This window comes from Populus nigra, chromosome 12, assembly GCF_951802175.1.
Source record: "Populus nigra chromosome 12, ddPopNigr1.1, whole genome shotgun sequence".
Taxonomy (NCBI): domain Eukaryota; kingdom Viridiplantae; phylum Streptophyta; class Magnoliopsida; order Malpighiales; family Salicaceae; genus Populus; species Populus nigra.
The window spans coordinates 3,993,316-4,015,977 of NC_084863.1; positions in this window are offsets into that span (position 1 = coordinate 3,993,316).

A 22,662-nucleotide genomic window follows, 5' to 3' on the forward strand; every position below is an offset into this window, starting at 1 on the left:
GTTGCTGCTTGTGGGTTAAGCAGCCTCGTTTATTAATCGAGTCACTGGCCAGTGATCCAGAATACTTGAGGAACAATGCCAGTGAATCAAGTGACGTCGTGGACTACAAAGATTGGCAAATTGCATTGAGTAGGCGATTCAGAGCTCTGAAGCTCTGGATTGTGATTCGCAGGCATGGATTAGCAAACCTTATGTACCATATTCGTAGCGATGTGAACTTGGCTAAGCGGTTTGAGTCACTGGTGGCTAAAGACAGTAGGTTTGAGGTGGTGGTGCGAAGGAGGTTTTCTCTGGTTTGTTTTAGGCTCAAGCACAACGATGAATGCCAAGGCTTGGAATTGAACCGTAAGCTTCTAGCTGCAGTGAACGAAAGTGGTCGTGCATTCATGACTCACGCGGTGGTTGGTGGCTTGTTTATCATACGCTGTGCGATCGGATCAACCTTGACTGAAGAACGACATGTAGATGATTCAAGAAAAGGCAGCAGATCTTGTCAAAGAAACAGGTGCTATTGGAGAATGAATGAATGATGCAGAACATGTTATCTCTAATAAAACTATTAAAAATAATTTTGTAATTGTCCGTGGTTTGATCTCAGCAAGAAGATTATGTTTTAGTTCGTAATTGTTATTGAAAGCAATATTTAAATTGCTAAGTTTAAATAACAAAAGTCTACTTAAGGCAGACATCTATTTTAAATAGCAATAATACCTTTCCATGCAGTTTTTTTTTTTTTTTAATTTCCATGCAGACATCTACTTAAATGAAGATAGAGAGAGTTGGAATCTAAGTGTTACATTTATGTTAACACACGAATACCATCTAATTATTATTTTTGTAACCTTTAATTAAACTATAAGTTTTATTTGTCACCCCTTTAAATTTTTTTAAGTTTACTCATTTAATATCACGAGGAGTTTCTACTTTTATTAAGGATAATAAAAAATAGTCCAGTGCTTTTTATATTATAATCTTATTGCAAAATATATTTTTATTGTGATATTAATGGAGAATGATTTTTTGATCTCTTAATATTTTATAAAAGAAATGTGCAACTAATGTTTTATTCAACCAACCAAATGGAAGGAATGTATTAAATATTAGTGTCAATGAAGGTTTGTTAGGAGAGGAGAGTTCAATAAAGATGAATTTGCCTTTTGACCATGCAAAAAAAAAAAAGATTAGGGTCCATAAATTTATTACTATTATTATTTTGTTTGATTTTTTATTTTTACATTAATTAAATATTGTTTTGTAGTTGAAAATGGAGTTATTAATATTTATATGGTATTTTTAGGATTTGTTTTGGTTAAAATAAGTTGAAGTTTTGGTTTGATTTAAAGGCTTTTCAAGCCTGAAAGGAAACATGTAAAATGAAACAGAAATAATCTGGTTGAAATTTATCTCAAAAATCTAGAATGGATTGAAATTTAAAATAAAATAAAAATTATTTCATTTTATTTTATTTTTTAAATTAATACGAAATGGAAGGAATATAATAAATATTAGTGTCAATGCAGGTTTGTTAGGAGAGGAGAGTTCAATGAAGTTGAATTTGCACTATGACCATGGTAAAAAAATAGATTAGGGTCTATAAATTTATTATTATTATTATTGTTTTGTTTGATTTTTTTATTTTTAAATTGATTAAATATTGTTTTGTAGTTCAAAATAGAGTTATTAATATTTATATGGTATTTTTAGGATTTGTTTTGGTTAAAATAAGTTGAAGTTTGAGTTTGATTTAATGGCTTTTCAAGCCCGAAAGGAAACATGTAAATAAAACCGGAATATTCTGGTTGAAATTTATCTAGAAAAATTAGAACGGATTGAGATTTAAAATAAAATAAATTATTTTATTTTATTTAATTTTTTAAATTAATAGGAAATGGATGGAATGTAATAAATATTAGTGTCAATAAAGGTTTGTTAGGAGAGGAGAGTTCTCTGAAGATGAATTTGCGCCCCTCACTATGCTAAAAAAAAAAGATTAGGGTCCATAAATTTATTATTATTATTATTGTTTTGTTTGATTTTTTTATTTTTAGATTGATTAAAGATTGTTTTGTAGTTCAAAATAGAGTTATTAATATTTATATGGTATTTTTAGGATTTGTTTTGGTTAAAATAAGTTGAAGTTTGGGTTTGATTTAATGGTTTTTCAAGCCCGAAAGGAAACATGAAAAATAAAACCGGAATATTCTAGTTAAAATTTATCTAAAAAATCTGAAACAGATTGAGATTTAAAATAAAATAAAAATTATTTCCTTTTATTTTATTTTTAAATTATTATGAAATGGAAGGAATGTAGTAATTATTAGTGTCAATGAAGGTCTGTTAGGAGACGAGAGTTCAATGAAGATGAATTTTCCCTTTGACCATGCGAAAAAAATAGATTAGGTTCCATAAATTTATTATTATTCTTGTTTTGTTTGAATTTTCTATTTTTAGATTGATTAAAGATTGTTTTGTAGTTGAAAATAGAGTTATTAATATTTATATAGTATTTTTAGGATTGTTTTGGTTAAAATAAGTAGAAGTTTGTGTTTGATTTAACGGCTTTTCAAGCCCGAAAGGAAACATGTAAAATGAAACCGGAACATTCTAGTTGAAATTTATCTAGAAAATCTAGAACGGATTGAGATTTAAAATAAAATAAAAATTACTCCGTTTTATTGTACTTTTTAAATTAATACGAAATGGAAGGAATGTAATAAATATTAGTGTCAACGAAGGTTTGTTAGGAGAGAAGAATTCCATGAAAATGAATTTGCACTATGACCATGCTAAAAAAAATAGATTAGGGTCCATAAATTTATTATTATTGTTGTTTTGTTTGATTTTTTTATTTTTAGATTGATTAAAAATTGTTTTGTAGTTGAAAATGGAGTTATTAATATTTATATTATATTTTTAGGATTTATTTTGGTTAAAATAAGTTGAAGTTTGTGCTTGATTTAATGACTTTTCAAGACCGAAAGAAAACATGTAAAATGAAATTGAAACATTTTAGTTGAAATTTATCTGGAAAATCTAGTACGGATTGAGATTTAAAATAAAATAAAAATTATTTTGTTTTATTTTATTTTTTAAATTAATATGAAATGGAAGGAATGTAATAAATATTAGTGTCAATGAAAGTTTGTTAGGAGAGGAGATTTCAATGAAGATGAATTTGCCCTTTGACCATGCCAAAAAAATAGATTAGGGTCCATAAATTTTTATTTATTATTGTTTTGTTTTATTTTTTTTTATTAGATTGATTAAAGATTGTTTTGTAGTTGAAAATGGAGTTATTAATATTTATATTTTATTTTTAGGATTTGTTTTGGTTAAAATAAGTTGAAGTTTGGGTTTGATTTAATGGCATTTCAAGCCTGAAAGGAAACATGTAAAATAAAACCGGAACATTATAGTTGAAATTTATCTAGAAAATCTAGAGCGGATTGAGATTTAAAATAAAATAAAAATTATTCCTTTTTATTTTAATTTTTAAATTAATACAAAATAGAAGAAATGTAATAAATGTTAGTGTCGATGAAGGTTTGTTAGGTGAGGAGAGTTCAGTGAAGATGAATTTGCGCTCTGACCATGCTAGAAAAAAAAAGATTAGGGTCCATAAATTTATTATTATTATTATTATTTTATTTGATTTTTTTATTTTTAGATTGATTAAAGATTGTTTTGTAGTTCAAAATAGAGTTATTAATATTTATATTGTATTTTTAAGATTTATTTTGGTTAAAATAAGTTGAAGTTTGGGTTTGATTTAATGGCTTTCCAAGCCCGAAAGGAAACATGTAAAATGAAACCGAAATATTCTAGTTAAAATTTATCTGGAAAATCTAGAACGGATTGAGATTTAAAATAAAATAAAAATTATTCTCTTTTATTTGACTTTTTAAATTAATACAAAATGGATGGAATGTAATAAATATTAGTGTCAATGAAGGGTTGTTGGGAGATGAGAGTTCAATGAAGATGAATTTGCCCTTTGACCGTGCTAAAAAAATAGATTAGGGTCCATAAATTTATAATTATTTTTGGTTTGTTTGATTTTTTTTTATTTTTAGATTGATTAAATATTGTTTTGTAGTGGAAAATAGAGTTATTAATATTTATATGGTATTTTTAGGATTTGGTTAAAAGAAATTAAAGTTTGGGTTTGATTTAATGGCTTTTCAAGCCCGAAAGGAAACTTGTAAAATAAAACCGAAATATTCTTGTTAAAATTTATCTGGAAAATCTAGAACGGATTGAGATTTAAAATAAAATAAAAATTATTGCCTTTTATTTTATTTTTTAAATTATTACGAAATGGAAGGAATGTAGTAATTATTAGTGTCAATGAATGCTTGTTAAGAGACGAGAGTTCAATGAAGATGAATTTTCCCTTTGACCATGCTAAAAAAATAGATTAGGTTCCATAAATTTATTATTATTATTGTTTTATTTGATTTTGTTTATTTTTAGATCGATTAAATATTGTTTTATAGTTGAAAATAGAGTTTTTAATATTTATATTGTATTTTTAGGATTTGTTTTGGCTAAAATAAGTTGAAGTTTATGTTTGATTTAATGACTTTTCAAGCCCGAGAGGAAACATATAAAATGAAACCGGAACATTATAGTTGAAATTTATCTAGAAAATCTAGAACGGATTGAGATTTAAAATAAAATAAAAATTATTCCGTTTTATTTTACTTTTTAAATTAATACAAAATAAAAGAAATGTAATAAATATTTGTGTCATTGAAGGGTTGTTAGGAGAGGAGAGTTCAATGAAGATGAATTTGTGCTCTGACCATGCTAAAAAAAAATAGATTAGGGGCCTTAAATTTATTGTTATTATTATTAGTTTGTTTAATTTTTTTATTTTTAGATTGATTAATGATTGTTTTGTAGTTGAAAATGGAGTTATTAATATTTATATGGTATTTTTAGGATTTGTTTCGGTTAAAAGAAGTTGAAGTTTGGGTTTGATTTAAAGGCTTTTCAAGCCCGAAACGAAACATGTAAAATGAAAATAGAATATTCTCATTGAAATTTATCTGGAAAATCTGGAACCGATTGAGATTTAAAATAAAATAAAAATTATATTCTTTTATTTGACTTTTTAAATTAATACAAAATGGATGGAATGTAATAAATATTAGTGTCAATGAAGGGTTGTTGGGAGAGGAGAGTTCAATGAAGATGAATTTGCCCTTTGACCGTGCTAAAAAAATAGATTAGGGTCCATAAATTTATTATTATTGTTGTTGTGTTTGATTTTTTTTTTATTTTTAGATTGATTAAATATTGTTTTGTAGTGGAAAATAGAGTTATTAATATTTATATGGTATTTTTAGGATTTGGTTAAAAGAAATTAAAGTTTGGGTTTGATTTAATGGCTTTTCAAGTCCGAAAGGAAACATGTAAAATGAAACTGGAACATTCTACTTAAAATTTATGTAGAAAATCTGGAACGGAATGAGATTTAAAATAAAATAAAAATTAGTCTCTTTTATTTTACTTTTTAAATTAATACAAAATGGAAGGAATGTAATAAATGTTAGTGTTAATGAAGGTTTGTTAGGAGAGGAGAGTTCAATAAAGATGAATTTGCGCTCTAACCATGCTAAAAAAAATAGATTAGGGTCCATAAATTTTTTATTATTGTTGTTTTGTTTGATTTTGTTTATTTTTAGATTGATTAAAGATTGTTTTATAGTCGAAAATAGAGTTATTAATATTTATATGGTATTTTTAGGATTTGTTTTGGTAAAAATAAGTTGAATTTTGTGTTTGATTTAATGACTTTTCAAGCACGAAAGAAAACATGTAAAATAAAACCAGAACATTCTAGTTGAATTTTATCTTGAAAATCTGGAACAGATTGATATTTAAAATCAAATAAAATTATTTTATTTTATTTTATTTTTTAAATTAATATGAAATGGAAGGAATGTAATAAATATTAGTGTCAATGAAGGTTTGTTAGGAGAGGAGATTTCAATGAAGATGAATTTGCCCTTTGAACATGCCAAAAAAAATAGATTAGAGTCCATAATTTTTTTATTATTATTGTTTTGTTTTATTTTTTTTTAGATTGATTAAAAATTGTTTTGTAGTTGAAAATGAAGTTATTAATATTTATATGGTATTTTTAGGATTTGTTTTGGTTGAAATACGTTGAAGTTTGGGTTTGATTTAATGGCTTTTCAAACCCGAAAGGAAACATGTAAAATAAAGCTGGAACATTGTAGTTGAAATTTATCTAGAAAATCTGGAACGGATTGAGATTTAAAATAAAATAAAAATTATTTCATTTTATTTTAATTTTTAAATTAATACAAAATGGAAGGAATGTAATAAATATTAGTGTCAATGAAGGTTTGTTAGGTAAGGAGAGTTCAATGAAGATGAATTTGCCCTTTGACCGTGCTAAAAAAAATAGATTAGGGCCCATAAATTTATTATTATTGTTTTGTTTGCTTTTCTTATTTTTAGATCGATTAAAGATTGTTTTGTTGTTGAAAATAGAGTTATTAATATTTATATGGTATTTTTAGGATTGTTTTGGTTAAAATAAGTTGAAGTTTGGGTTTGAATTGATGGCTTTTCAAGTCCGAAAGGAAAACATGTAAAATGAAACTGGAACATTGTAGTTGAAATTTATCTGAAAAATCTGGTACGGATTGAGATTTAAAATAAAATAAAAATTTTTCTTTTTTATTTTATTTTTTAAATTAATACAAAATGGATGGAATGTAATAAATATTAGTGTCAATAAAGGTTTGTTAGGAGAGGAGAGTTCACTGAAGATGAATTTGCACCCTGACCATGCTAAAAAAAATAGATTAGGGTCCATAAATTTATTATTATTATTATTATTGTTTTGTTTGATTTTTTTTTATTTTTAGATTGATTAAAGATTGTTTTGTAGTTGAAAATGAAGTTATTAATATTTATATGGTATTTTTAGGATTTGTTTTGGTTAAAATAAGTTGAAGTTTGGGTTTGATTTAATGGTTTTTCAAGCCCGAAAGGAAACATGAAAAATAAAACCGGAATATTCTAGTTAAAATTTATCTAAAAAATCTGAAACAGATTGAGATTTAAAATAAAATAAAAATTATTTCCTTTTATTTTATTTTTAAATTATTATGAAATGGAAGGAATGTAGTAATTATTAGTGTCAATGAAGGTCTGTTAGGAGACGAGAGTTCAATGAAGATGAATTTTCCCTTTGACCATGCGAAAAAAATAGATTAGGTTCCATAAATTTATTATTATTCTTGTTTTGTTTGAATTTTCTATTTTTAGATTGATTAAAGATTGTTTTGTAGTTGAAAATAGAGTTATTAATATTTATATAGTATTTTTAGGATTGTTTTGGTTAAAATAAGTAGAAGTTTGTGTTTGATTTAACGGCTTTTCAAGCCCGAAAGGAAACATGTAAAATGAAACCGGAACATTCTAGTTGAAATTTATCTAGAAAATCTAGAACGGATTGAGATTTAAAATAAAATAAAAATTACTCCGTTTTATTGTACTTTTTAAATTAATACGAAATGGAAGGAATGTAATAAATATTAGTGTCAACGAAGGTTTGTTAGGAGAGAAGAATTCCATGAAAATGAATTTGCACTATGACCATGCTAAAAAAAATAGATTAGGGTCCATAAATTTATTATTATTGTTGTTTTGTTTGATTTTTTTATTTTTAGATTGATTAAAAATTGTTTTGTAGTTGAAAATGGAGTTATTAATATTTATATTATATTTTTAGGATTTATTTTGGTTAAAATAAGTTGAAGTTTGTGCTTGATTTAATGACTTTTCAAGACCGAAAGAAAACATGTAAAATGAAATTGAAACATTTTAGTTGAAATTTATCTGGAAAATCTAGTACGGATTGAGATTTAAAATAAAATAAAAATTATTTTGTTTTATTTTATTTTTTAAATTAATATGAAATGGAAGGAATGTAATAAATATTAGTGTCAATGAAAGTTTGTTAGGAGAGGAGATTTCAATGAAGATGAATTTGCCCTTTGACCATGCCAAAAAAATAGATTAGGGTCCATAAATTTTTATTTATTATTGTTTTGTTTTATTTTTTTTTATTAGATTGATTAAAGATTGTTTTGTAGTTGAAAATGGAGTTATTAATATTTATATTTTATTTTTAGGATTTGTTTTGGTTAAAATAAGTTGAAGTTTGGGTTTGATTTAATGGCATTTCAAGCCTGAAAGGAAACATGTAAAATAAAACCGGAACATTATAGTTGAAATTTATCTAGAAAATCTAGAGCGGATTGAGATTTAAAATAAAATAAAAATTATTCCTTTTTATTTTAATTTTTAAATTAATACAAAATAGAAGAAATGTAATAAATGTTAGTGTCGATGAAGGTTTGTTAGGTGAGGAGAGTTCAGTGAAGATGAATTTGCGCTCTGACCATGCTAGAAAAAAAAAGATTAGGGTCCATAAATTTATTATTATTATTATTATTTTATTTGATTTTTTTATTTTTAGATTGATTAAAGATTGTTTTGTAGTTCAAAATAGAGTTATTAATATTTATATTGTATTTTTAAGATTTATTTTGGTTAAAATAAGTTGAAGTTTGGGTTTGATTTAATGGCTTTCCAAGCCCGAAAGGAAACATGTAAAATGAAACCGAAATATTCTAGTTAAAATTTATCTGGAAAATCTAGAACGGATTGAGATTTAAAATAAAATAAAAATTATTCTCTTTTATTTGACTTTTTAAATTAATACAAAATGGATGGAATGTAATAAATATTAGTGTCAATGAAGGGTTGTTGGGAGATGAGAGTTCAATGAAGATGAATTTGCCCTTTGACCGTGCTAAAAAAATAGATTAGGGTCCATAAATTTATAATTATTTTTGGTTTGTTTGATTTTTTTTATTTTTAGATTGATTAAATATTTTTTTGTAGTGGAAAATAGAGTTATTAATATTTATATGGTATTTTTAGGATTTGGTTAAAAGAAATTAAAGTTTGGGTTTGATTTAATGGCTTTTCAAGCCCGAAAGGAAACTTGTAAAATAAAACCGAAATATTCTTGTTAAAATTTATCTGGAAAATCTAGAACGGATTGAGATTTAAAATAAAATAAAAATTATTGCCTTTTATTTTATTTTTTAAATTATTACGAAATGAAAGGAATGTAGTAATTATTAGTGTCAATGAATGCTTGTTAAGAGACGAGAGTTCAATGAAGATGAATTTTCCCTTTGACCATGCTAAAAAAATAGATTAGGTTCCATAAATTTATTATTATTATTGTTTTATTTGATTTTGTTTATTTTTAGATCGATTAAATATTGTTTTATAGTTGAAAATAGAGTTTTTAATATTTATATTGTATTTTTAGGATTTGTTTTGGCTAAAATAAGTTGAAGTTTATGTTTGATTTAATGACTTTTCAAGCCCGAGAGGAAACATATAAAATGAAACCGGAACATTATAGTTGAAATTTATCTAGAAAATCTAGAACGGATTGAGATTTAAAATAAAATAAAAATTATTCCGTTTTATTTTACTTTTTAAATTAATACAAAATAAAAGAAATGTAATAAATATTTGTGTCATTGAAGGGTTGTTAGGAGAGGAGAGTTCAATGAAGATGAATTTGTGCTCTGACCATGCTAAAAAAAAATAGATTAGGGGCCATAAATTTATTGTTATTATTATTAGTTTGTTTAATTTTTTTATTTTTAGATTGATTAATGATTGTTTTGTAGTTGAAAATGGAGTTATTAATATTTATATGGTATTTTTAGGATTTGTTTCGGTTAAAAGAAGTTGAAGTTTGGGTTTGATTTAAAGGCTTTTCAAGCCCGAAACGAAACATGTAAAATGAAAATAGAATATTCTCATTGAAATTTATCTGGAAAATCTGGAACCGATTGAGATTTAAAATAAAATAAAAATTATATTCTTTTATTTGACTTTTTAAATTAATACAAAATGGATGGAATGTAATAAATATTAGTGTCAATGAAGGGTTGTTGGGAGAGGAGAGTTCAATGAAGATGAATTTGCCCTTTGACCGTGCTAAAAAAATAGATTAGGGTCCATAAATTTATTATTATTGTTGTTGTGTTTGATTTTTTTTATTTTTAGATTGATTAAATATTGTTTTGTAGTGGAAAATAGAGTTATTAATATTTATATGGTATTTTTAGGATTTGGTTAAAAGAAATTAAAGTTTGGGTTTGATTTAATGGCTTTTCAAGTCCGAAAGGAAACATGTAAAATGAAACTGGAACATTCTACTTAAAATTTATGTAGAAAATCTGGAACGGAATGAGATTTAAAATAAAATAAAAATTAGTCTCTTTTATTTTACTTTTTAAATTAATACAAAATGGAAGGAATGTAATAAATGTTAGTGTTAATGAAGGTTTGTTAGGAGAGGAGAGTTCAATAAAGATGAATTTGCGCTCTAACCATGCTAAAAAAAATAGATTAGGGTCCATAAATTTTTTATTATTGTTGTTTTGTTTGATTTTGTTTATTTTTAGATTGATTAAAGATTGTTTTATAGTCGAAAATAGAGTTATTAATATTTATATGGTATTTTTAGGATTTGTTTTGGTAAAAATAAGTTGAGTTTTGTGTTTGATTTAATGACTTTTCAAGCATGAAAGAAAACATGTAAAATAAAACCAGAACATTCTAGTTGAATTTTATCTTGAAAATCTGGAACAGATTGATATTTAAAATCAAATAAAATTATTTTATTTTATTTTATTTTTTAAATTAATATGAAATGGAAGGAATGTAATAAATATTAGTGTCAATGAAGGTTTGTTAGGAGAGGAGATTTCAATGAAGATGAATTTGCCCTTTGAACATGCCAAAAAAAATAGATTAGAGTCCATAAATTTTTTATTATTATTGTTTTGTTTTATTTTTTTTTAGATTGATTAAAAATTGTTTTGTAGTTGAAAATGAAGTTATTAATATTTATATGGTATTTTTAGGATTTGTTTTGGTTGAAATACGTTGAAGTTTGGGTTTGATTTAATGGCTTTTCAAACCCGAAAGGAAACATGTAAAATAAAGCTGGAACATTGTAGTTGAAATTTATCTAGAAAATCTGGAACGGATTGAGATTTAAAATAAAATAAAAATTATTTCATTTTATTTTAATTTTTAAATTAATACAAAATGGAAGGAATGTAATAAATATTAGTGTCAATGAAGGTTTGTTAGGTAAGGAGAGTTCAATGAAGATGAATTTGCCCTTTGACCGTGCTAAAAAAAATAGATTAGGGCCCATAAATTTATTATTATTGTTTTGTTTGCTTTTCTTATTTTTAGATCGATTAAAGATTGTTTTGTTGTTGAAAATAGAGTTATTAATATTTATATGGTATTTTTAGGATTGTTTTGGTTAAAATAAGTTGAAGTTTGGGTTTGAATTGATGGCTTTTCAAGTCCGAAAGGAAAACATGTAAAATGAAACTGGAACATTGTAGTTGAAATTTATCTGAAAAATCTGGTACGGATTGAGATTTAAAATAAAATAAAAATTTTTCTTTTTTATTTTATTTTTTAAATTAATACAAAATGGATGGAATGTAATAAATATTAGTGTCAATAAAGGTTTGTTAGGAGAGGAGAGTTCACTGAAGATGAATTTGCACCCTGACCATGCTAAAAAAAATAGATTAGGGTCCATAAATTTATTATTATTATTATTATTGTTTTGTTTGATTTTTTTTTATTTTTAGATTGATTAAAGATTGTTTTGTAGTTGAAAATGAAGTTATTAATATTTATATGGTATTTTTAGGATTTGTTTTGGTTAAAATAAGTTGAAGTTTGGGTTTGATTTAATGGCTTTTCAAGCACGAAAGGAAACATGTAAAATCAAACCGAAATAATATAGTTGAAATTTATCTCGAAAATCTGGAGTGGATTGAGATTTAAAATAAAATAAAAATTATTCTGTTTTATTTGAATTTTTAAATTAATACAAAATGGAAGGAATGTAATAAATATTAGTGTCAATGAAGGTTTGTTAGGTGAGGAGAGTTCAATGAAGATGAATTTGCCCTTTGACCATGCTAAAAAAATATATTAGGGTCCATACATTTATTATTATTATTATTGTTTTGTTTGATTTTTTATATATTTAGATTGATTAAAGATTGTTTTGTAGTTCAAAATAGAGTTATTGATATTTATATGGTATTTTTAAGATTTGTTTTGGTTAAAATAAGTTGAAGTTTGGATTTAATTTAATGGCTTTTCAAGCCCGAAAGGAAACATGTAAAATAAAACTGGAATATTCTAGTTAAAATTTATCTGAAAAATCTAAAACAGATTGAGATTTAAAATAAAATAAAAATTATTTCTTTTTATTTTATTTTTAAATTATTATGAAATGGAAGGAATGTAGTAATTATTAGTGTCAATGAAAGCTTGTTAGGAGACGAGAGTTCACTGAAGATGAATTTGCCCTTTGACCATGCTAATAAAATAGATTTGGTTCCATAAATTTATTATTATTATTGGTTTGTTTGATTTTTTTTTAATTTTTAGATTGATTAAAAATTCTTTTTGTAGTGGAAAATAGAGTTATTAATATTTATATGGTATTTTTAGGATTTGTTTTGGTTAAAAAAAGTTGAAGTTTGTGTTTGATTTAATGACTTTTGAAGCCCGAAAGGAAACATGTAAAATAAAACTGGAACGTTCTAGTTGAAATTTATCTCGAAAATCTGGAACGGATTAAGATTTAAAATAAAATAAAAATTATTCTCTTTTATTTTACTTTTTAAATTAATACAAAATGGAAGGAATGTAATAAATGTTAATGTCAATGAAGGTTTGTTAGGAGAGGAGAGTTCAATGAAGATGAATTTGCCTTGTGACCATGCCAAAAAAATAGATTAGGGTACATAAATTTATTATTATTGCTATATGCAGCAGAGTGTGTGAGCTGGGAGTTGAGTAGAGTGGATGTAATCCTCCTCCTCTACATGTATTTGTTGTAACCCTTTCTCTATTTGTCTCTAATAATATTGACTTCTCCTGTGGATGTTGGTGATTTGCCGAACCACGTTAAATATTATGTCAGTGTGCTTAGCCTCCTTTGAGCAAATATCAGAACATCACCGGTCGAAATTCCCAACAATTGGTATCAAAGTATATGGTTTAAAGTGGTGTTTGATTTTTGCTCAAAAATGAAAGTTTTCAAAATTGTGTTTTGACCATACCATTGTGTAGAAGAGGAAGAGACGAAGCTACTGGTGAAAACGACGTCGAAATCGGAAGTCGGAATCGTCCTCACGCGCCGGCAAGGTTGCTGGCCATGCACAGACCTGCGCCACGTGTCACACGCGTCTTCTTCGCCCGGATGGGCTGACCCAATCCGAATGCCAAACGACTCGACCCACGTTCCAGACCCGGGTAAGGATGACATCATCATGACATAATCATGGCATCAACATGTCTAGGTGGCATGCCATGGCAACTGACACGTCGGCACAGTGGGACCCACATACCACGTCATCAGCCGTGAGCTTAGCCTGGCCGAGCCGAGTTGAGCTGAACTATGTTAGAGCCGAGCCGAGGGATATGATTTTGTGTAGCGGAGTCTATGTGCAACTGGATCTGAGATTGAATCTGGGCTGTTAATCAGGCGGAGCAAGAAGATGGTCAAAAGTATGCCTCACATTGATCATCCAGATGAAGTCTGTGAGAGTTGTGTTCTCAGCAAACATCACAGATCTAGTTTTGTCAAAGAAGTCAACTGGAAAGCAAAGAGGCCACTAGAATTAGTGCACACAGATGTGTGTGGTCCTATAAAGCCTATGTCGACTGGACAAAATAGGTACTTTTTTACTTTCATTGATGATTTTAGCAGAAAGACGTGGATATACTTTCTGCAGAGGAAGTCAGAAGTGTTCAATTGCTTTAAAGATTTTAAAGCAATTGTTGAGAAGCAAAGTGGCTATAAGATCAGAACCGTGAGATCTGATCAAGGTGGAGAATATACAGCAAATTACTTTGAAGCCTTTTGTACACAATAAGGCATCAGACATCAGACAAAACCTGCGTATACACCACATCTGAATGGTGTAGCTGAGAGAAAGAATCGAACGGTTCTTGACATGGCGAGAAGTCTACTCAAAGCAAAGAAGCTGCCCAAACAATACTGGGCTGAAGCTGTATCATGTGCAGTGTATCTACTGAATCGTTGCCCAACCAAAAGTTTGAAAGCATGGAGTGGTCACAAACCAAGTGTTACTCATTGTTGTAACCTAATTTTGGATCCACCAAGATTTTCTCGAATGTTATTTTATTTCTATTATTATTTATAAAAATCCAAAAAAATTAAGAAAAAAAGTTTAAAAATTCAAAAATATACTTTTCTTGAGTCAACCGCATCTTTCCATCAAAACCGAGTCCACCGGGTCAATACGGGTCAAACCATGTCGACCAGGGTAAAAAATGAGTTTCGGGCCGTTTCGGGTCAAAACCGTTATTTTTGGTCAAAACCAAGTCCACCAGGTCAATACGGGTCAAACCATGTCGACCAGGGTAAAAAATGAGTTTCGGGTTGTTTTGGGTCAAAACCGTCATTTTTTACCAAAACCGAGTCCACCGGGTCAATACGGGTCAAACCATGTCGACCAGGGTAAAAAATGAGTTTCGGGTTGTTTCGGGTCAAAACCGTCATTTTTTACCAAAACCGAGTCCACCGAGTCAATACGGGTCAAACCATGTCGACCAGGGTAAAAAATGAGTTTTGAGCTGTTTCGGGTCAAAAACCATCATTTTCGACCAAAACCCGATTCACGGGTTGATACCCATCAAAAGTTTTTTTCCCAGTGTTTCAACATAATTTTCGGTCATTTAAAATGGATTTTTAGCGGTTGAATCAAGTTTTTCTAATACTAAATTGAGTTTTTAATTTTACCTATATAAATATATATTATTATATATAATAAAATAAAAAATTTTGTCAGACGATGATTAAAAAATACCAAAAGCAAACGGTGATTAAAAAATAAGATTTGTGGAAATTTAAAGATTTATCTGTCTCCTTGTGACTGGCTATAAATAGCAATGGCTATAAATAGCAAGTGACAGTTCGCCGATGAAAAAAGAAAAGAAAGAGAAAGAAAAGAAATCTTTACTATTCATGTTTTTTTTACTATTTCTTCATGCGAGTAGGATATTGATTTTCAAAAAAAACAATTTGAAAAATACCAAATATATCCTAACCGTTAGATCTAATAGTGTTTAGATCTGAACCGTTGATTTCATAAGATACAAATGGGCTTACCACACCCAATTAAAACCCAAATCAATCTCAGCCCTTAAAACAATTCTCCCTTAGATCCGGTGGCGCCATGTCACACGGTGTACCAAGCTTTCGGTACACCGCGACACACCTGATCACACCTCAGCCCATCCGGACCGTCCGATCAACTTGCAAATCCAGCCAATCGCAGCCGCAGGATCAGTTCAACGGCGATCCAACGATTCACAGCCTTTAGCTGCACCGGTGAACCGTGCGCGCGTTTACACCATAGCACATCTCAGAGCCTCTCTCTCCTCTCGCCGGCGACGCTCTCTCTCTCATCCGATCTCCACTTTCCGGCCGTCTCCAGCCTCCGCACCACCACAGAAAGGTTTCTCCCCTGATGTAAAGAAAAACCCCGGTGGTTTTCATTGTTTTCTCCGCCTCATCTGGTCGGAAAAAGACCGCGATTGTTGCCGGCCACCGAAGCTGCAAGTCGTCGATTCTCCTTCGTCAGCCATCAACGGCCGTCGAGACCACCGCCATCAGAATCCTCGACATCAGATCTACCAGGATCAACCGTCGGTTGGACAGAAATCTCGCCAGAAAATCTCGCCGCCACCCACAGTAACCGCGCGTGTGCCACACGCGCCGCCAGTGGCATTTTGGTAATTTTTCGAGAAATCCGAGGGTATTTCAGTCTTTTACCTATACAGTGACACTCAGGTAATTTTTTGGGTTTCAACTAGTATTTTTGATATTTTTTATATATAAATGCTTGTAAATTTTCTTACATGTTGTAAAAAATACAAAAATCAAAGTCGACACGTCTCTTTTTTGAAAGGACCGATGTCAAAAATGTAAATACCAAATATGGATTATGTCCATTATTTCTTTTGGTAACCCAGACGTAACTCTCCTTTTTAGAGTTAAAACGTCATATTTTAGACAAGTCTCCTAATTTTTAGGGACTGATGTCATTTTTAACGCGTCTCCTATTTTTAGGGACCGACGTTAACCATTTAAAAAAAACAAATTACCAATAAACCCAAAATATAATGGATTATATCCATTATTTCTTTCGATAACCCAGACGTAACTCTCCTTTTTAGGGACAAACGTCAATATTTTAGACGAGTCTCCTAATTTTTAGGGACTGATGTCATTTTTAACGTGTCTCCTATTTTTAGGGACCGACGTTAATCATTTAAAAATAATACAAATAAGCCCAAAATATAATCGCATTTGAATCAAATAGAAAACACACAAGTAAGGGTAACCTTTCTATTGAAAGGATGTTTTAAGGGTGGTGTCTACCTTCCCTTAATCATAACTAACCCCGTACTCGAATCTCTGGGACCAGTGTCTAATTTGGGATTTCTAGTTCCCTTAAATTACTAGATGGCGACTCCAATAAAATCTTTGTTTCCCCTAATCGAGAAAAAACCTTTTTGTTAAATAAACAAAAAAAGCGGGAGTCGTCGCCCGACGTTGTGTATCGACACTCATCTTCGAGTCTTTGGTTGTGTGGCATATGCAAAGATCCCAGATGCAAGCCAAACTCGATGATAAAAGCGAGAAATGCATCTTTGTCGGATACGGTGAGAGAAGGATGAGATACAAGCTGTATAATCCCATCACAAAGAATGTAATTATGAGTAGAGATGTTATCTTTGAAGAAGATAAAACTTGGGAATGGAAGGATGACCAAGAAGCAGTCAAATGGATCAGCACTGATTTGATCCTTGAAGATGAAGTGGAAGTACCACCAGTACTTGCAGAAGGTTCGATATTACCGGCAGATAAGCCACAAAGTCCAGTGCACAGATTCCCTGTATTCAACGGGAGAAACACACCAGAATCATCATCAACACCATCAGCAACATCCTCATCAGAAGGACCAAGAAGGATGAGAAATCTAGACGAGTTGTACGATGCCACTCAAGTCATGAAAGATACAACTCTATTTTATTTCTTTGCAGATAGTGACCCACTTAGCTTCAATGAAGCTATCACAGAAGAGAAGTAGATAGAAGCAATGGATGAAGAAATACATGCCATTGAGAAGAATGATACCTAGAAGCTGACTTATCTACCAGAAAACAAGAAAGCAATAGGTGTCAAATGGGTCTATAAGACAAAGAAGAATGCAAAAGGAGAAGTGCAAAGATACAAAGCAAGATTAGTAGCAAAAGGCTACAAACAGAGAGAAGGCATTGACTATGGAGAAGTATTTGCTCCAGTAGCCCGGCTAGAGACAATCAGACTGATGATCTCACTAGCTGCACAACATAGATGGAAGATCTATCAACTTGATGTGAAGTCAGCATTTCTGAATGGCTTCCTAGAAGAAGAGATCTATGTTGAACAACCACTTGGATACATTGATGCTGAAAATGAAGGCAAAGTATAAAAGTTGAAGAAAGCCCTCTACGGTTTGAAGCAAGCTCCGCATGGTTGGAATACCAGAATTGACAGGTATTTTCAAGATAATGGATTTGAAAAATGTCCATATGAACACGCAATTTATGTGAAGAAAGAAGCAGATGGCAGCATATTATTTGCGTGCCTATATGTTGATGATTTGTTATTCACTGGCAATAACCCTACTATGTTTGAAGCCTTCAAGAAAATCATGGTACAAGAGTTTGAGATGACAAACATTGGTCTGATGGCACACTTTCTTGGCTTAGAAGTGATGCAGAAAGAAGAAGGGATTTTTGTATCCCAAAGCAGTTATGCCAAAGACATTCTTGAAAGATTCAAGATGGAAAGCTACAATCCGGTATCAACTCCAGTTGAGAATGGAGTAGAATTGAGGAAGAGTAAAGTTGGAAATGTTGATCCAACTTACTTCAAAAGCTTAGTAGGAAGCTTAAGGTACTTTACATGTACCAGACCGGATATACTCTACGGAGTTGGACTTATCAGCAGATACATGGAGACACCAGACCAGTCTCATTTGAATGCAGTCAAGAGAATTCTTCGCTACATCAAAGGCACAATAAATGAAGGTATGTTTTATACCTCAAGCACAAACTTCAATCTTGTTGGCTACTCGGATAGTGATTGAGGTAGAGATCTGGATGAAAGGAAAAGCACAACAGGGTTTGTCTTTTTCATGGGAAATACATCTTTCACATGGTCATCCAAGAAGCAATCGATAGTAACGTTATCAAGCTGTGAAGCTGAGTATGTTGCTGTCAACTCAGCTGTATGTCATTTAATATGGTTAAGGAATATGTTGAAGTTTTCGGGATTTCCTCAAGAAAGTCCTACAGAGCTCTATATTGATAATCGATCAGCGATTGCATTGGCAAAGGGCCCAGTGCATCATGAACGAAGTAAACACATTAATACACGTCATCACTTCATCCGAGAACATGTGAAGAACAAAGAAGTTGAGCTAATATTGCAAAAAAAATGATCAAGTTGCAGATATCTTTACAAAGCCATTGAAGGGAGAAATATTTAGCAGATTGAAGTTCATGCTTGGCATGACATCCCTCAATTGAGTTTAAAAGGGAGATTTGTTGTATTAAACTCAATCAATCTAGAAGGTCAAGGAAGGCAACCACCAGCTGTCACTGCCCAGCCACCAACCGCCCAGCCGCGAGCCACCAGCCACCAGCTGCATGCCGCCAGTCGCCTTCACACTTAAAGGTTGAATTATCTTGTTTTGAATTCGTGTATAAATAGGTAGCTAAGCTTATGTTATTCTATGCGGAGAGAGTAGAGAGAAACACTAGAGAGAAAGAGAGGGTGTGTATTGTAAGTTTTTCATTATTGTAAGCTTCTTATTTGTTGAAATAAAACAGTGTGTTATATCCCCTCCGAGTGTTTTAAAGCCACCACCAGTGGTTTCTCCCACCAACAGGCTTCAACTGGATTGCATCTCCTGCTGCTACCGAACTGGAATCCATTGTAATGGATTGGATGGGAAAGATGCTCAAGCTCCCATGTACTTTTTTGTTCTCAGGAAACGGAGGTGGTGTCTTGCACGGTAGCACTTGTGAGGCTATAGTTTGCACCCTAGTTGCAGCAAGAGACGAGCCCTTGAGAATGATTGGAGCTGAAAACATTACGAAGCTGGTAATTTATGCCTCTGATCAAACTCATTCAACTCTACTTTAGGGCGTAAAATTAGTTGGAATTCCATCCTGTAATTTTCGATGCCTCTCTACCTCATTTTCATCCGAATTTTCGTTATCACCTCAAGCATTGGAAAATGCAATTGAAAATGATATCAAAGCTGGATTTGTGCCCTTATTTTTATGCGCTACTGTAGGCACTACAGCATGTGGAGCTGTTGATCCTGTTATGGATCTGGGGAAAATTGCCAGGAAATATAATCTATGGTTTCACGTTGATGCAGCTTACGCAGGTAGTGCATGCATATGCCCTGAATTCAAGCATTACCTGGATGGAGTAGAACTTGCAGACTCGTTGAGCATGAATCCACATAAATGGTTACTCACTAACATGGATTGTTGCTTCTTGTGGGTTAAGCAGCCTCGTTTATTAATCGAGTCACTGTCCAGTGATGCAGAATTCTTGAGGAGCAATGCCAGTGAATGAAGTGACGTTGTGGACTACAAAGATTGGCAAATTGCATTGAGTAGGCGATTCAGAGCTCTGAAGCTTTGGATTGTGATTCGCAGGCATGGATTAGCAAACCTTATGTGCCATATTCGTAGCGATGTGAACTTGGCTAAGCGGTTTGAGTCACTGGTGGCTAAAGACAGTAGGTTTGAGGTGGTGGCGCGAAGGAGGTTTTCTTTGGTTTGTTTTAGGCTGAAGCACAACGATGAATGCCAAGGCTTGGAATTGAACCGTAAGCTTCTAGCTGCAGTGAATGAAAGTGGTCGTGCATTCATGACTCACGCGGTGGTTGGTGGCTTGTTTATCATACGCTGTGCGATCGGCTCAACCTTGACTGAAGAACGACATGTAGATGATTTGTGGAAGTTGATTCAAGAAAAGGCAGCAGATCTTGTCAAAGAAACAGGTGCTTTTGGATAATTAATGACCGTGGTTTGGTCTCAGCAAGAAGATTATGGTTTAGTTCGTAATTGATATTGAAAGCAAAATTTGAATTGCTGAGTTTAAATAAAAAAGTCTACTTAAGGCAGACATCTATTTTAAATTTCATAATTCTTGATACCTTTCCATGCAGTTCTTTTTTTCTTCTTTTTTTTTAAAAAAATTTCGTATTATGTTTTCAGCCTTTTCCAGAGGGCATTATGAGTACGTTTTCTAAGTGGCACTTAAAGAAATGGAAGAAAAAAATCTTCAGAAACATATGGTAGTAAAAGAGTAAGGCTAGAGTGAGACAGTGTTTTTTTATATTTAAGATTTTATCTTATGCTAATATTTTTTTAAGATTAGTAGTTCAATTTATCTAGATAATTCTTCAATATGTTATAGGAGCTAGTTTTATTTTTTAATATACATTAAGTTTCTAATCTATTTTTGAAAAAAAATATAAAAATCAAAAAATTTAAATGGAAATAAAAGAGTGAATATATAATGTGGGTGGCGTTGTGTAAAAAATAAGAGAAATCCTAGCCACCATCATAGAAAGAGATAAAGAGAGAAAAGAAAAAAAGAAGGAAAGCCTAGCCTTTATCTCTTTCACTTTCTCTTTTTCACAAAACTTTAGCCAGTATCGAAGAGCAAAAAAATGAAGACAGAGTGAAAGAGAGAGAGAAGAGAGTTGAAAATTTGGAAAGAAATCAAACACCTACTCTTCTTTTCTCCAACCAAAAACCCAAACAATACTTTTACCTAGAGAATGATCCTCGTGATCTCATCATTTCTACTCAATAGTTTCTTGCCCTTATGCCTACTACGATTAGGCTAAAGTTTTTTCATCCAATTGAAGGCAAGTCAAATTTTAGTAAAGATTTATGACGGGTTATCTCTTTGTGCGGTCATATCTAGGCTCATTGACTTGGCAAGAACTTGGACGTGCCTATCCTGACGAAGCTTGTGTCCTCCTCTGGTAATCCTCTGGGATTATCGTTGGAGAATGAATAAATTAAGCAAAGATTTAACATTTGGAAAGACTACATATTTTATTTTTTGTATCTTGTGTTAATGAAGTTCTCTGGAGATTGTTTATGCACTCATAAATGAAGTTTTTTAATCCAATTATAGGTAAACGAAAGCCATATATCCACACTATAATTAAAAGATTTTGAGAATTACCTTTTCATAAGCCTAACCTCAAAACTTAAATAAAAATTAAATTTGAATTATGTGCCTTTCTGAGCAAGACTTGACAGCTCTACCACTATAATTTTTGTTGATTTAAAAACTAGTTGGTCTCACAGCTCTCCTATTTGATTTCCATACAACTCCTTAATTTTTTTAAAAAGAAAAGCAGCTCATGGAAAGGACATATATACCTGTAGATATCACCAACATTCGGAATCATTGTCAGTTGATTGATAATGGATTTGGACTTCTCTATACTTGACAAATCCTTTGCAGCATTTTTCACATGCAGAAGCCAAAGATTTTAGAAGTTGCACCGACTGCAAGTCAAAAACCAATGAAAGATAAACTCTGAATCTAATCTTACAATTCCATAGTCAATTGCATCAACTCCAGTTACTTCTACACTACTCTTTGTCACATATGCAGACGTAGCGTGATAGAATGTCGGGATTGAGAAATCGTTATCTAATTATTTGGTTTAGAGTTATTAAAAGATTTGGATGGGATAGGGTGGGGTAGTCTTATCAAAAATTTTAAGGTAATAAATTGATTGTAACCAGAAAAAGTATTAACACCTTAACACACTTTACTTAGATAAGTTTTATTATGTGGTCTGGATGTACTTTAAAGGTGTTAATGGGTTCTAAACCTGTAGTCTGAGATGGCTTAGAACAAAGATTTATATTCATCAACAAAGATTTTCGCTCATTCATTGATAATAGATTTGGACTTCTGTATACTTGATAATCCTTTGCAATATTTTTCACATGCAGAAGCCAATGATTTTAGAAGTTGCACCGACTGCAAGTCAAAAACCAATGAAAGAAAAACTCTGAATCTAATCTTACAATTCCATATTCAATTGCCTCAACTCCAGTTTCTTCTATGCTACTCTTTGTCGCATATAAATTTAATTATACTCTTAGAAGTATGGAAAGAAAAAAGAAAAAAGAATAAGAAATATAATTATATATATAATTTAAATCTAAGAAAAAGAAAGAGAAATTATTGCATATATTTTTACGCCCACTAGAGCTTTTACCATTTTACGCTTGTTCTATGCCATTAATGGTTCCTGTTTGTGTCTACGCACTGGAAAAAGTCTGTTTGCTTTGTCCACGCAATGGTTCTTTTGACAACCACATGACAGTCAGGAG